We start from the raw sequence: 15,199 nt of genomic DNA, 5'->3' as shown, positions 1-15,199 counted from the left end.
AACTCCAGGGTTGGATGGCATACCAGTGCAAGTATACCAAACTTTTTTTATATACTCAGAGGACCATTTTTAGCATGTTTTAACCACTCCTATAAATGGTAGATTATTGGACACTCAACAATAAGGTCTGATTTCATTATAACTGAAACAGAATCCAAGTGGTCATTATAAAGATCCAGTCCATTTAAAAAATTGGAGACCTCTTACACTTCGGTATTGTGATGCAAAAATTCTAGCTAAATGCTTAGCGCATAGAATTAAAAAGGTTTTGTCAGATATTATTCATCCTAATCAGACAGGTTTTTTACATGGACGATACATTGGAGATAATATATGACACATACTGGAAACAGTAGAACACTATGAAATATCTTGGAAACCAGGCCTAGTTTTCATAGCTGACTTCGAAAAGGCGGATGAAAAGGTGGTTGATAAAGAAGGCCAGCATCCCGCATTAACCTCTCCACTGTTAACGTTGAGACTAGTGTTTTGCGGGTACTATTTAATGAAGCTGCCAGTTGAGGACTTGTGAGGCGTCTGTTTCTCAAACTAGACACTGTAATGTAATTGTCCTCTTGCTCAGTTGTGCACCAGGGCCTCCCACTCCAATTTCTATTCTGGTTAGAGCCAGTTTGCGCTGTTCTGTGAAGGGAGTAGTAGCGTTGTACGAGATCTTCAGTTTCTTGGCAATTTCTTGCATGGAATAGCCTTAACTTCTCAGAACAAGAATAGACTGACGAGTTTCAGAAGAAAGTTCTTTGTTTCTGGCCATTTTTAGCCTGTAATGGAACCCACAAATGCTGATGCTCCAGATACTCAATTAGTCTTAAGAAGGCCAGTTTTATTGCTTCTTTAATCAGGACAACAGTTTTCAGCTGTGCTAACATATTTGCAAAAGGGTTTTCTAATGATCAATTAGCCTTTTAAAAGGATAAACTTGGATTAGCTAACACAACGTGCCATTGGAACACAGGAGTGATGGTTGCTGATAATGGGCCTCTGTACGCCTATGTAGATATTCCATAAAAAATCATCCGTTTCCAGCTACAAAAGTCATATACAACATTAACAATGTCTACACTGTATTTCTGATCATTTTGATGTTATTTTAATGGACCAAAAATTTGCTTTTCTTTTAAAAACAAGGACATTTCTAAGTGACCCCATACTTTTGAATGGTAGTGTGTGTATATATATATATATGGGTATATATATATATATGGGTATGTATATGTATATAGATATAAATAAAGGTTAAATGTTGAATGTAATAAAAATATACCCCAAAAGTATATGGGGGTTTGGAAATGATGCAGACAATTACATTGATGGAAGCAACAATCTGTCCACAATATTAAAGCTGATCCACCGCCTAATTTAAACTTTTTTTTTTTATTAAACAAAAAAACTTTATAAAAAAATGTCTCTGCAGATCCACCCTTGTCTCACAAACACTGCTCTAGTTCAGCCCCCGTTAACGTATTAACCTCCTGCTTAACCCAATGAGTCCCATCGTAACGCTTGCCCATTTTGGAATTCTAATCCCTTTTAAACATTGTGCGTTTGAGCTACAGACTTCTGGGTTGTACTATTGGATGAATCTATTTATTCTGCATCCATAATCACCAACCATTAGTCTTAATGTGAATGTTAAGGAAAATGGCAGTTCTAAGAAACACCATGAACTACAATTATTACAGTGCATAGGTTCTTATTTAAAGAGAACACCGCTTATAGTAGGGTTGGGTTCAATTCTATTAAATCAATTCAGGAAGTAAACTGAAATTCCAATATCAATTCCAATTTACCTCATTGCCTCCTACGAGAAAACAATTGGAATTTCAGTTTACTTCCTGAATTGACTGAATTTAAATGGTATTGACTCCAGTCCTGGTGGAGGTGCTACTGTAATGAATGGTTAAGTGGTAGGAGCAAAGTTTATTTTGGGGTTGGGTTAATAAATCAGCTTGAGTTAAAAAAAAAATGCTTGTAAAAAAAACTAAAGTAAAGTGCATATGCATGCCCCACCCATGTGGCTCACTTGGTAAAGCATGGCACTTGAAATGCCAGGGTTATGTGTTCGAATCCCATGGGGGACCAGTATAAAAATTCCCCACTCTCCCCTACTGTTTGGGTTTACAGTGTGTGATACAGTACTGAGTACTCCTTGCCTCTCTCTATATGACCTGTCCCCTCACCTCTTGGGACACACATGCACACACACACATGCACCAGATGCTGTGGGTTGAGGCCAGGCGTTCAGAGAACGAGAGAGGGACCAGAAAACGCTGAAGAAGAGAGAACACAGAGGTCCTCTCTCCCTCTTTCATTAACCTGTTACACTCTCCCTGTTTTCCCCGGCTGACCCATGGCTCACACGGCCCAGCGCCACGTGTGCTATGGAACCGAGAGGGAGCGAGAGATGGAAGTAAAAGGGTAGGGCAAACCACCTCCTCCCACACGCCGCCATGCGCAACATGTGCTAAGGAATGAAGGGATGGAGTGAGATGGAAGAAAGAGAAGGAAGGGAATGATGGGTGGATACTCCCTTCCCTTCTCCCTTACCACATCATCACGTGCTACCTGTGTTATGAGTTCCAGGGAGAGAGGAAGATAGACGGAGGGAAAAGAGGAGTGTAACAGAGGGATGGATTGTCCCCTCCCTCCTCCCATTCTATACCTCTCCAGCTGTGTGCGTCACAGAACAGAGGGCCCAGGGGAGAGGGAGGAGAGAAAGGACGCACAGTAGTTGGTTTTTAGCAGTAACCAACACTATCAAGGGATAGCCGGTGGTGAGTTTCCCATAAGCTCTGTAAAAAATGTGGCAGTAAAACATGTCTCACAACCCAGTCCCAGTCCAACCATGCAATAGCAAAATTCAGAACGCTAGAATTGTTTCTCCCTCACTGCTATGCCACTGCGTTGTCGAGAGAAATAAAGCAAACACGTTAGCTATGAAGCTGTCTGGAAGCTCACCTCAACGAACCAGCTGTAATGTAGCGACACCAGTCCGAAGCAGCTCTAATTAGCTATAACCAACTAAGAAAATATTTCCATCTACCTCTTACCAACTGTACCAAAGAATAAATAGGCATACCACCAATCAATTTGATTTGTTTGCACCAAATAACTGCATTTTCTGTGTGTTGTTGGTTGTAATGCCATTGTTTGTTAAGACTGGGACCATCAATACACCAGGCTAATGCTGAGATCGGCTGCTATAGACCTGCTGTAAAACTACAGAACGAGAGAGTAGGACAGCGGTGCCTCTAAATGACAGAGAAAACCTCTCTACCACAACTCTTTTCTCTCTCTCTCTCTCTCTCTCTCTCTCTCTCTCTCTCTCTCTCTCTCTCTCTCTCTCTCTCTCTCTCTCTCTCTCTCTCTCTCTCTCTCTCTCTCTCTCTCTCTCTCTCTCTCTCTCTCATAGTCAAACCCCCTTTCCCCTGTCTCTCTTTTGACCTCTCTCTCTCCTCCCTCACTCCACCTCACTCTCTCTCCTGCATCTTGTGTTGCTAACTGAGAATGAAGAGGGCAGCAGACAGCTTCACTTGTCCAAACCTGTCCAGATTGTCTGTGTATCTGGATGTGACACACATAACCAGGCATGCAGGCTCACACACACACACATACAGTAAGCTGCGTTCACACAGGCAGCCCAATTCTGATCATTTTTTCACCCGGTGGTATTTTGACCAATCACATCAGATGTTTTCACATCAGATATTTTTCAGAGCTGATTTTATTAGACCCCACACAAAGGTGCGCACACGCTCAAACAAAGACAATATATCCTTCACTTGAGTACAGTACAGCTCATTTTAAATGGCATTGTGATTCATCACAGCAGGACACAAGACGCCTGGCCTGAGCAGAAAGAAATCCTACAATATAAAGGATGACTCATGGCTCTGTTCACACACAAGCACACACACACACACACGTGCATGCACACAAACGTGCTACAACAACAATAGTACCCCTCTACACTTCCAGGTAATATTAGTACAGTCTGTGGTAATGATATATTAAGCAAAAGTTTGTATGACGTGACGCGTGTTACGCGGTCTCTATTCATGCTGTGTCACTCATGAGTAACGTATACACACCACTCTGTAGGACACTCTCTGTGTGTGTGTGTGTGTGTGTGTTAAAGAACTGCCCGCTCGCATATAAAGGTCAGGTGTCCTACACTTGAAAAGCTCCTCTGTGTGTGTGCGCGTTTGTGCATGTGTGTGTGTGCATTCTACGGCTTGCATGCGTGGGTGTCAGCCTCTAATGATGAGGATGATGGAGGGAATCAAAGGAGGAGTGAGAGCCGCGGTTTCAGGGCAAGCGCTCAGTGGGACACTAGGTGATTGGGGAGGGGGCTTTGAAGCAACTTGTTGGACGGCCGTCCATTAACGTAACATATCTCCCGTTTCAAAGGGCTTTATTCAGGCTTTCGAGTACAAGCATTCACAGGAGACGACGTGTACGCGGGAATGTTCTCTCTGTCAATTTGCAAGAAAGAAAGAAAGAGAGAGAGAGAAAGGGGATGAAGGAGAGGAGTGTGGTACGCGTGTGTTCCAGAGTGTGCACGGGAGCTCCATTTGCCTGCCAGCCAAGCAGCTCTGTTTAAAAAGTAAATCACCGTCTCAACCTGCAAAAGTACAGAAAAGAAAGACTGTCCACGTCTGCGTCTCTTGTTACATGTATGCGTTTTATCCACACGGCCCGGCAGTATATCAGCCTTGAACTTGGCCACTGAAGATTCCCACCAATCTTCTGTCTGCGTTTCATCAGGGAATGTTATAAACAATGCTTTTTGAGGATTCACTGATTTACGGATGGCGCTATTCATTTTGTTTGGTCAGGAGTGACTGAGACTTTAGGTATCACAGGGCAGAGACAGGCTGAGATGGCAGTTCACATTTCATTTCTCTTTAGCTGAGTGTATCTGAGTGTGTGTTTGAGTGTATGTCTCTGTGTGTGTGTCTCTCTCTCTCTCACACTCTCCGTGTGTGTGTGTGTGTGTGTGTGTGTGTGTGTGTGTGTGTGTGTGTGTGTGTGTGTGTGTGTGTGTGTGTGTGTGTGTGTGTGTGTGTGTGTGTGTGTGTGTGTGTGTGTGTGTGCGTGTGCGTGTGTGTGTGTGTGTGTCTGTCATGAACAGTGGAGGGAGATATCGCTTCATAAATGGAGAAATTGCTCTGTCCGTTTTAAGTTACTACAGTACAGCAATGGGTCTAAGTATGTGTGTGTGTGCATTTGTGTGTTTGCTTTTCTGTGTTTCGCTTTTTGTGTCTGTCTGTGTGCGTGCATACATACTTGAGTGTGTGATTGTGTGTGTTAGCATTTATGTACAGTGTCTGACACCAGGTTGACCTGGCCTAAGGTGCTCCTTCAAGTTTCCATCTCTTCTTCCTCTCATCACCCTTTCTTCTCTTCATCTCTCTATTGAACAGGTCATCACTCCATCTGACAGGCACAGAAGACTAGCTCACTCTCTGGCACCCACGCACACACTCACCCACGTGCACGCACGCACGCACGCACACACACACACACACACACACACACACACACACACACACACACACACACACACACACACACACACACACACACACACACACACACACACACACACACACACACACAGCCCCAGCCTCTGATCTGACCTGACAAGTCCTAAGCTACCATTTCCTCATGCTGCTTAACTCACAACACATTTTACCCAGAAAGCCTTTCACCCCCCCCCCCCCCCCCCCCACACTCCATCCTTCCTTCCATCCATCTCTCCCTCACGCCATCTGGTTTGAATCTGCAGGCGTGTGCTACTGTGTCACTGATAGGCGTAGGGACTGGTCATTTCTCTTTGATATATTTCCCTCCTCCCTCTCCCTAGCTTCCTGTCCTCCATTCACAATGGCTCTGCTTATTTGGGGACTTCACAATGGACTGGAGAGTCTGTCGATGTGTATTGTGCTGTCTTATCATTAGGGCCCTGAATTTGTCCTGACCACCTGACTTGACCAGGAAAACCTTTGCAGTCTAATTTACGAGGAGTGAACTCAGGGACCTAGATACTGTACCTTGTTGCGTATGCGGCACGCCACTCTTTTGAGAGACGGGGATGTCTCTTTCTGAGTTCATGCTATTTAGTCTAGATTGATGTAATACTCTGAGAATAGAGGTGGCCACCTTATGAAACAAGGCTTTTTCCATCTGTATGTCCTTTAATGGTTAATGGTTGACTTGTTTTTTATACAACAATCATAAATGAAGATCTGAGTTCAATTTTACCGGGTGTCAATATTTCCTATTTTCACAGTTGTGCACGTTATTGATCCGATTGAGTTTGTTTATTGTGTTAAATGTGTGCAATTCAGGCTGTATGTAAGGTTTTTACGTTGGGAAATGGCATAGGACATTGATTGATTTCTGAGCGTCTATCTATGTGAATAGTGTTTTCAGTACTGTCATTATAACCTGTTTTATAAAACAGGTTGTTTGGATCCAGGATGCTGATTGGTTGATAGCAGGGATTATATCACCACAAACCCTGCATTCTTCAGGTAATGCCTGTTAACGGTTCCATTAGATTTATCGATGAGCATCCACTGTCCCACAGCTCAGCTAAACGTAATATCCCCTGCAATGAAGTGTCTAGACAATATTTCTCCATCCTATATGTTAGCATTTGGTTTGTAACAGTTGAGGTTTGTCTGAACCTTGCTGTCGGCCTTTCTGACCAGTGAGTGGAACAATGTTGCAGTTTATTTGTGATCTCCATCATATCATGCATGCAGATAAATGTGAAGAGACTGACAGCTTCTCTGAGCCAGGCGAAATCATTTCTCGGAATCATTATAATGGATATATCCAAAGAAATGGTATTATATACAAAGTTACCAAAAAATCTAGGTGCACCTAGTGTGCTGTCATTTCAGCTGCTTGATGTGATTGTGTGTTAGCTTTAGTTGGCTAGCTAGAAAAGGAGATGTAGCCAGCCTGCACAGCTACATGGCAATAATTTGTTTCGCATAGCAACCATTGCAAATTGAATGGATAGAATGAATGACCAGCCCATTTAGCTAACAACTACAACATCTCTGAACTAATGACTGTCTTTGTCCGTACTATTTTGTATGGTGGAAATAAAACTATTTTACTCAATATAGTAACGTTTTTAATGAAAACACGTTCTTAATCTTCTGTCAATATGTTGGCAACCGTTTTATAAAACCGTCGAAACTGGTAGTTATGGAGAATACCCTCCTAAAGGCTGTTTCCCCGGCCCTTGGCTTCACCTTAGGCCTAAGAACAGTCCTTAGTCTGGAGTTATTCACACAATAAGGTTCTCGTGCCTTGTTGCTATGGGTATGTGTCTTTGTGTGTGTGTCTGTGTGTATGTGCGCTCTTGCGTGCATTCGTGAATATTCCGTGTGTGTGTGTGTGTGTGTGCATCTGTGCTTCCGTCCGTGCATATTCCGTCAGTTGCCATCCGCTGCTAGGGACGTTGCAGAGGTGGAGGGGGGATGAATTGTAACAGAGGTGGATCAGTTTCTAAAATATGCTTGTTTGATTTATAACCTTGTCTTGGACCTGAGGATTTGCATTCGCTCTCTGAACTAATAACTATGCTATAGGTCAACAGTTGTCTGGTGCTCCGACGACTCGTGTTCAAAACTCAGATGATCACATCTTGTCCAACATCTCCATTTAAATTCCGAGGAAGTGAGAGATTGGTCTTTTAAACAGACATTTCATTGTGGTTTTGTAAGCTACATTGGTGAGCTGCCCATGGTGCACAGTACAGCCCCAAGAACACACGATCCACAGTCACAAGCAGAAGCCCAAGGGAAGCTTTAAAAAAAGAAGAGAAATGAGAAACACAAAAAACATCCATGGCATTTTTTAACTACCTTCTTCTCTTCCTCCCCCTTCGTTTTTAAGGAACACAGCAACTCTCATGCACAAACCCAATTCAGTAAGAGGAAACCGCAGGAATCTTCAAAGCAATAACAACAAACTTTTCCATTTCCTCGTCAAGCGAGGGGAATCGATCCCCGTGGCAGGGCCCAGGGAGAGGCACAGTGTTGCTCTTGGCTCGGGCTAAAGAAAACGAATGACATTTTTGAGCCGAGCCTTGAGAAGTTCGATAGGTCTCGGAAGGAGAGCAACTGTGACTTGCACTACCCACTGTTGAATTCTAAGAAATTGTAAAGCGGTTATGGAACTAATGAATTGAGCTGCCATGTGGTGAAAGGAAACAGTGTTCAGGCGGGCATATTATGATATAAAATGGTATATCCATTTTTAAGAATTATTATTAGTATCATAATTAACATTCCTTTAAAATAAGGAATAGTCCAACATGTGACCGGCCGGCTCGATTCGGTCTTATGTAGCAAAAATTGAAAAAGTAGATACTCAGAGCTAGAAAATGGTATGTGACCCGATTCAGGAAACTAGGCATATGTCGCAAGTCACGACTTCACAGGAGAGCTGTTTGAATGTAAAAAAATAGCTGGCTGGCTAGCTAACGTTATGTGTTTGCTCTCCACTTTCTGGAGGACCAAGTTTTGAAATCAATGTAATTTGAGTATTTTAGCTAAGGAGATGGAGAAAACACCAGTCTGGGTTACATCGTCAAACTACAGTAACCATGCATGGCATCAGACAGGAGATGCGTCCAACCACAATGTATACAGGTAAAATTTTCAGATATTACAAGTTTCTAATTTTGACAGAAACTGGTTTCATTTCAAGTGTACTGTTAGCTAGCTACCGTTAGTTGGCTGGGTTGCTAGCTAACATTATGTGTATGATCATATTCTTCGTATCTCAGACACATTTGCTTGACTAGTTATAGCCATATAACCTGGTTGTTAGCTACCTGCAGATTCATGCAGGGTAGTAATGTCATGAGTTGTGATTATGGTCCATTGTTAACAAAAGACTACTCTAATTTTGAAAAAGTACTTTCATTTCAAGTTAAAGTGTACTGTTAGCTAGCTGGCTCGCTAAATTAATGTTACGTCATGCGTTTGGGATTCATTGTTTACCTAGCTAGCTATCAAGCTACATTTCTTAACAAAATACACTCGTCTTAGTGTGCCAGAGAGCAGAATAACTGATCCATTTTTGCTGTTGAATATGTCCGGTGTCAGTAAATGTTGCCAACAAAGCGTAAATCAGTTGTTGCCAGCAGCACAGTTAGTCACCAACACTCTGGATAACATGAAAAAGCCTCCTCTGTGCGAGGATAGGGTCGATCCGGGCGTTCTGATCCTAACAGCAGCAGTCAAGCACCCAAGGTAACTGGCTAATGTTGGCTAGTTTGCTAGTTACTTCCAGACACAAATTAGTAAACAGCTCACTGTGACCATTTTACTGGCCCTAGCAGAGCTGGTAAGGCTGTTTTTATGTTATCCAGATTGTTGGTGACTGTAACTGTTCTGCTGGCAACAATTTAATTACGCTTTGTTGCCAACATTTACTGACACCATATTCAACGGGTGTTGAGTGTTCGTAAATTTGTCAATTCTGCGCTCTGGCACAGTCAGACGAGAGTAGATAGCCAATTTAACAGCTACGTCTATCGACAGTTGACGTAGTGACATCATGAACATTCTATTGAAATGGTTACTTGAAATGTGGAGTCTTTTGTTTAGACATATAGCTAGCTAGCTAAACAATGAACAATAATCCCCACTCATGACGTTACTACCCTGCATGAATCTGCAGGTAGCTAACCAACAAGGTTCAATGTTAGCTAGCTAACATTAGGCTATAACTAGCAATGCAAATGGATTTCTGAGATACGATTAATATAACTACACAGATAATACAAGTAACATTAGCTAGCTAGCTAGCAGTACACTTTAACTTGAAATGAAAATGACTTTCTGACAAAATTAGAAATGTGTAATATCTGAAAATGTAGCTAGCTAGACTATCTTACCCCTATACATGGATGAAAGCTTCTCCCTCTCTGCCACAGATGCCATGGTTGCCCTTAGTTTGAAGATGTAATCCGGAGACAGGTGTTTCATACAACAGCCTTCTGTGTGTTCTCTTTTCAACTCCGTCTGCATATACGCAATCAAACGCCTGATTTTTCTGATTTCTCTCCATCTCCTTAGCTATCATTCTCTAATTCAACTGATTTCAAAACTCGGTCCTCCAGAAAGTGGAGAGTAACACTTATGCAGTTCTACTACATGATATCTTTAAAAAAAGCAGTATTAAAAAGGATTACCTACACATACTGACCAGCTCATGTTATAGACAGAATCGTGCTACCAATCCAAACTCATCTCTCGGCATGTCCAGCCCACTCATTATCTCAGCTAATCATGGCTAGCAGGAAGGTTGCTGACTTTTTTTGTGGCTATTCCAACTAGGCTCGTAATTTAACAATTTTATTTGCATTTACATTTTATTTCTTTTTTGAAGTTTACGTTCAAATGGCTCTCCTGTGAAGTAGTGGCGGGCGACATACAACTAGTTTCCTGAAACGAGTCACATATAATGTAATTGAACTGAACATAGTGAATTTCGAAACAGAGTTCCCAATTGTACACCTTTCCTATTTCTTAAATGAGAATGGTGTTAGTTATTCAACCATGTGTGTGTGTGTATGTGTATGTGTGTGTGTGTGTGCGTGTGCGTGTGCGTGTGCGTGTGTGTGTGTGTGTGTGCGTGTGCGTGTGCGTGTGTGTGTGTGCGTGTGCGTGTGCGTGTGCGTGTGCGTGTGTGTGTGTGTGTGTGTGTGTGTGTGTGTGTGTGCGTGCGTGTGTGTGTGTGTAAATGCACGGTCACGCATGACACAAGTCAGTTTTAGACATCAATCCATGTTTTGCTAGTGTGATGGATGGGTTTAAGCATCTCCCTCTGATTCCAAAGATTGCATGTTCAAATCCAGCAACAGAAAGTTGTTTTTGATATTTTAGTTTAAAGCCTATCCCAAAGCCTATCCCAAACCCTAACCATTTGGAGTTAATGCCTAACCTTAAGAATTCGGAGTAAAAAAAAAAAACGAAGGTCGATGTCCGCGCCCCCATGGAAATCAAATTAGCATAATCAAAACATCTCCATTAACATCTGTCTGTTTAAGTTAGATATATATTTTGTATCGGATGCATCTCAATCCACCACATTCGCATATGTCAAACGTCCACGTTTGCGGTGAAAGGTGACAGAGATAGAGCGGTGTTTGTCAGACCACGAGACACAAAAATCCTCTGCAGCGTCCGAACGGTTTGGCTTACAAACCATTCCCTTCGTTTTTGGAAAGATGAGAGTCTCGTGAACACGATGGTGTTCTCCGTTTTGCTCCGTGACCCCCACAAGCATCTCGGGACTCGTCTGAAGTCGGGTAGTGCCGATCTGCCAACTTCTGTCTGTAGCGTCCGAACAGTTTGGGCTAAACACTAATATGACCCCCTCTCACGAACAAGGACATGTCCGTTGTTTTGCTCTACGACACCTACGAAAATAACAACTGTTTCCTGATCTTTCTTATGTCTCTCGGATACAGGACAGCACTTCAGAACAAACGTCCTTTTGATTTTGTTGGGGGACTATCTGCTTTTCCATGTAGTGAATCTGTTATTCAATGCGTTTGTGTCGGCTAATCGCAGTAATGCCAAAAATTCATTTTCACCCCCTCCCCCGGCTGAGATTATTATGGGTTAATTGCGTAAACTTAACCCAAACCTTACAAATTCTGAGTTAATGCCGGAACTTTAACACTTCGAAATTTGAAATTTGGAACATCGTAAAAATTTGACATTTGAGAAACATGGAGGAACGTTTAATTCTGACGTGAGACTGTGAGAGTTTATAGTGTACACCTTCACTTTCTTCAGCTCCGTTGACAAGATACCATAGTCTGTACCATCTGCTGTAGGTCACCCATAAAAGTGTGTGTGTGTTTGTGTACTCCATGCCCCACTCCAGACCTACGTCAACCATGGGCCTCATCGCTGTGGCACTCTATAAAAGTGTGTGTCTGTGTGTGTGTGTGTGACATCATTGAGAGTGAGCCGTGACATCATTAAAGCAGTCATTGTTTCCTGATGGCCTCTATATGGGTCACTAACTGGGAAACTGGGAGGGGCCAAGAGCTGTCTCACACACACACACACACACACACACACACACACACACACACACACACACACACACACACACACACACACACACACACACACACACACACACACACACACACACACACACACACACACACACACACATTATTTAAGTGCAGCTGCTACTACTCTTAAACCTTTGGATGCCATCTACCGTAGTGTCCTTCATTTTGTTACATTGTTACATACCCATCACCGCATCCGGTATCACAAAGGTTGTCTGGACTTCGCGAAAGACCAGTAGATCACTACATTACTCCCTTTTTGTTTACAAGGCCCTAATTCATAAACTTCCATCTTATCTAACTTTGCTGTTGAAGTATAGATACAGTACCTGAGTTGGCTAAGCCGTTCACAGGATTGGTTAACTCTTGAGGTTCCTAGGGTCTCCACCCAGCTAGGTAAATCTGCTTTTAGTTTTAATGCACCTTATTGCTGGAACTAAATTCTAAATACATTTCATCTCGTTCTGGTGCCTTTCAAGCAATTCAAATTATTCATTGGGGACTTATTTGTGGAGGAATGTAACAGTTTTTCTGGGTGGTTTGTGATGTTTTATTTGTGCTTACCATGACTATGTTTTTGTATTTTATATATATATTTTGTGTATAATGTGTATATTTACATTGTTTTATACGGGGGAGATTTGAAAAAGACACCTTGGTCTCAATATGTTTTCCCTGTTAAATTAAAGGTTAAATCATAAATAAAATAACACACTGCTGAGCAGAAATATTTGGCCATTCAGCAGCTCGGCATTACTTTTCAAAAGACCTGAAAGGAGTTGCAGTGCCTTAACTAGGTGGAAGGAGCTTTGAAGAGAAGGAGGGAATTGAGGACGCTAGAGAAGGAATGAATGGAGCCAGGGAAACAATAAAAGAAGGTGCAACAGAGGGAGAATGGGAATGGAAGGAAGGAGGGAGGGAGAGAGAAGCGAAGTAGGGAAAGCAAACTGCCAGGTCACACCAGATCCACGTCAGTATTCAACGTTTGTCCCCATGACGTCAGGAGATGCCTTCAATACCGGCCACCAGGGGCAACGTGAGTGCCTATTACCATCTAGTAGGCTCACCGCTTGATAAGGTGTTCGGTTGGGGATTGAGGAAGGGCTTGAACAGCAAGCTATGGCTCCAAGGACCAAAGGTTCAATCCCAGTACTAGGCACTCATTTTAGTTTTTTCTGTTTTAACCCTATTCCAAAACCACACCTTAACCAGTCAGAATTCAAGCCTGAACTTTACCGATGAGTTTTCACGTTTATGGACAAATGTTCCAATACTGAAGTGAGATCGTGCGATCTTGTTGATCAAGAGGGAAACGTTGAATGGGGTCTGGTCTCTCGCCCGCTCTCTCAAACACACACACACACACACACACACACACACACACACACACACACACACACACACACACACACACACACACACACACACACACACACACACACACACACACACACACACACACACATACACACAGGTCTTGGGGCCAGAAGCAGGAAGTTTTTAACTAGTGTTTTTAATTAGAACATGTCTCTTTCCTGCTGCCTGCCCTGTCTCTCTCCCTCCCTTTCTTTCTTCCACTGGGTAATTGGCAACAGGTGTTCCACTCTTTCTCTTACCTCTTGCCCCAGTCAGCTGTTTCTCCACTCACTCCCTTCTTTTCTTCACACTTAACAAGGTGTTTTATGTGGGACTTGTGTTTTTTAAAAACAGTAAATGGATCAGGTGATGTTGTAGGCCAGGGATGCAAACTAATGTCTTAAAGACATGTGATGGACATTTTTGTTCTGTGTGTATCAGATTATACGTTTAGAATAATGCTGCTTTTCAACTACATGTTTTGGTTGGGTTCATGCGAGTGACGGATTGACTACACACAGGAGTAAACCATAACATCACTGATCCGCAATTTGGCAGTACGCCCAGAACATTGCTTTAGGAACCAAAACGAGTATCTCAGTTTCAAAGCCTCGTGAGATATCAGTCAGTCACATGCAGGAACCAATGTTAACAATGAATAATGTCAATCATGCTTATATGACTTGTTTGTGTAGCAGTATACAGTATAAGGACTGAAAGGGAACACGCTTTTCAGAGTTTCCATCAAGCTTGGATTGAGTTTGTGAACTTCTCCGGCCGTGATAATAAGGAGTGATTCATTTAATATTGACTTCAGGTGACCCTGGCGTTCAATTTCCACCACAAACGGTACACTAATAGTAATTACAGGAGCACTAGTATGAATTGATAGAACACAGCAGTAGTCCTGCCTAAATCACTTTATTTAGCATTTTTGCTACTCAACATATCCATAATACACTTCTGGCTCTTCAACTCTCTTACACACACACACACACACACACACACACACACACACGCACGCACACACGCACACACGCACACACACGCACACGCACACACCAAACACACACACTGGTACTCAGAATGCAATAGGTGTCAGAGCAATCTCATGATGTGTGCGTGCGTCTGTCTGTCTACCTGGGTTCGTGGACATGTGTCCTTGCAAAACCATGTCTGGTCTGTCTCTGCCTGTTTCTTTGTCTGTCCATCTGTCTTCCTGTATGTCTGTCCTTCTGCTTTTGTGTCTGTGAGTCCCTGAATAACATGTGTGTGTGGCATTATCCCCAAGGTCTTGTGTCAGTAAGGCTGTAAATCCTTGTCTTGTTTACCTTCCTCTCTCCCTTCTTCTTCTTGATACAGGCCCAGGATCCTCCAGCCCTGATTTGTCCCTAAAAGATGGACTTACTTGTTCCCCATTGTGTGGAAACCTTTAGCCGGCCCTTTCTCCTCCTTTCTCCCAGTCCTTGTATGACGGACAAGGCTTATTGGAGGATAACAGGCGGAACAACCTCCTTTGTCCTCAGACAATTCTCACACAAATTCGCTGCCATGCCATTGCGTGTGCACTGGGTATTGAAAGGAGAAAGCAAGAGCGAGAGAGGGGCCTTCTTCTCGTCCTCCTCTTTTTTGTTCCCTCCCGTCATCCCTTTCTCGGCTTCCCCTCTGTGAAATTAACACTTCAGCTGGCCGGAA

Source organism: Salvelinus alpinus, chromosome 14 (genome assembly GCF_045679555.1).
Source record: "Salvelinus alpinus chromosome 14, SLU_Salpinus.1, whole genome shotgun sequence".
Taxonomy (NCBI): domain Eukaryota; kingdom Metazoa; phylum Chordata; class Actinopteri; order Salmoniformes; family Salmonidae; genus Salvelinus; species Salvelinus alpinus.
Note: the sequence above shows the minus strand (reverse complement) of the source record.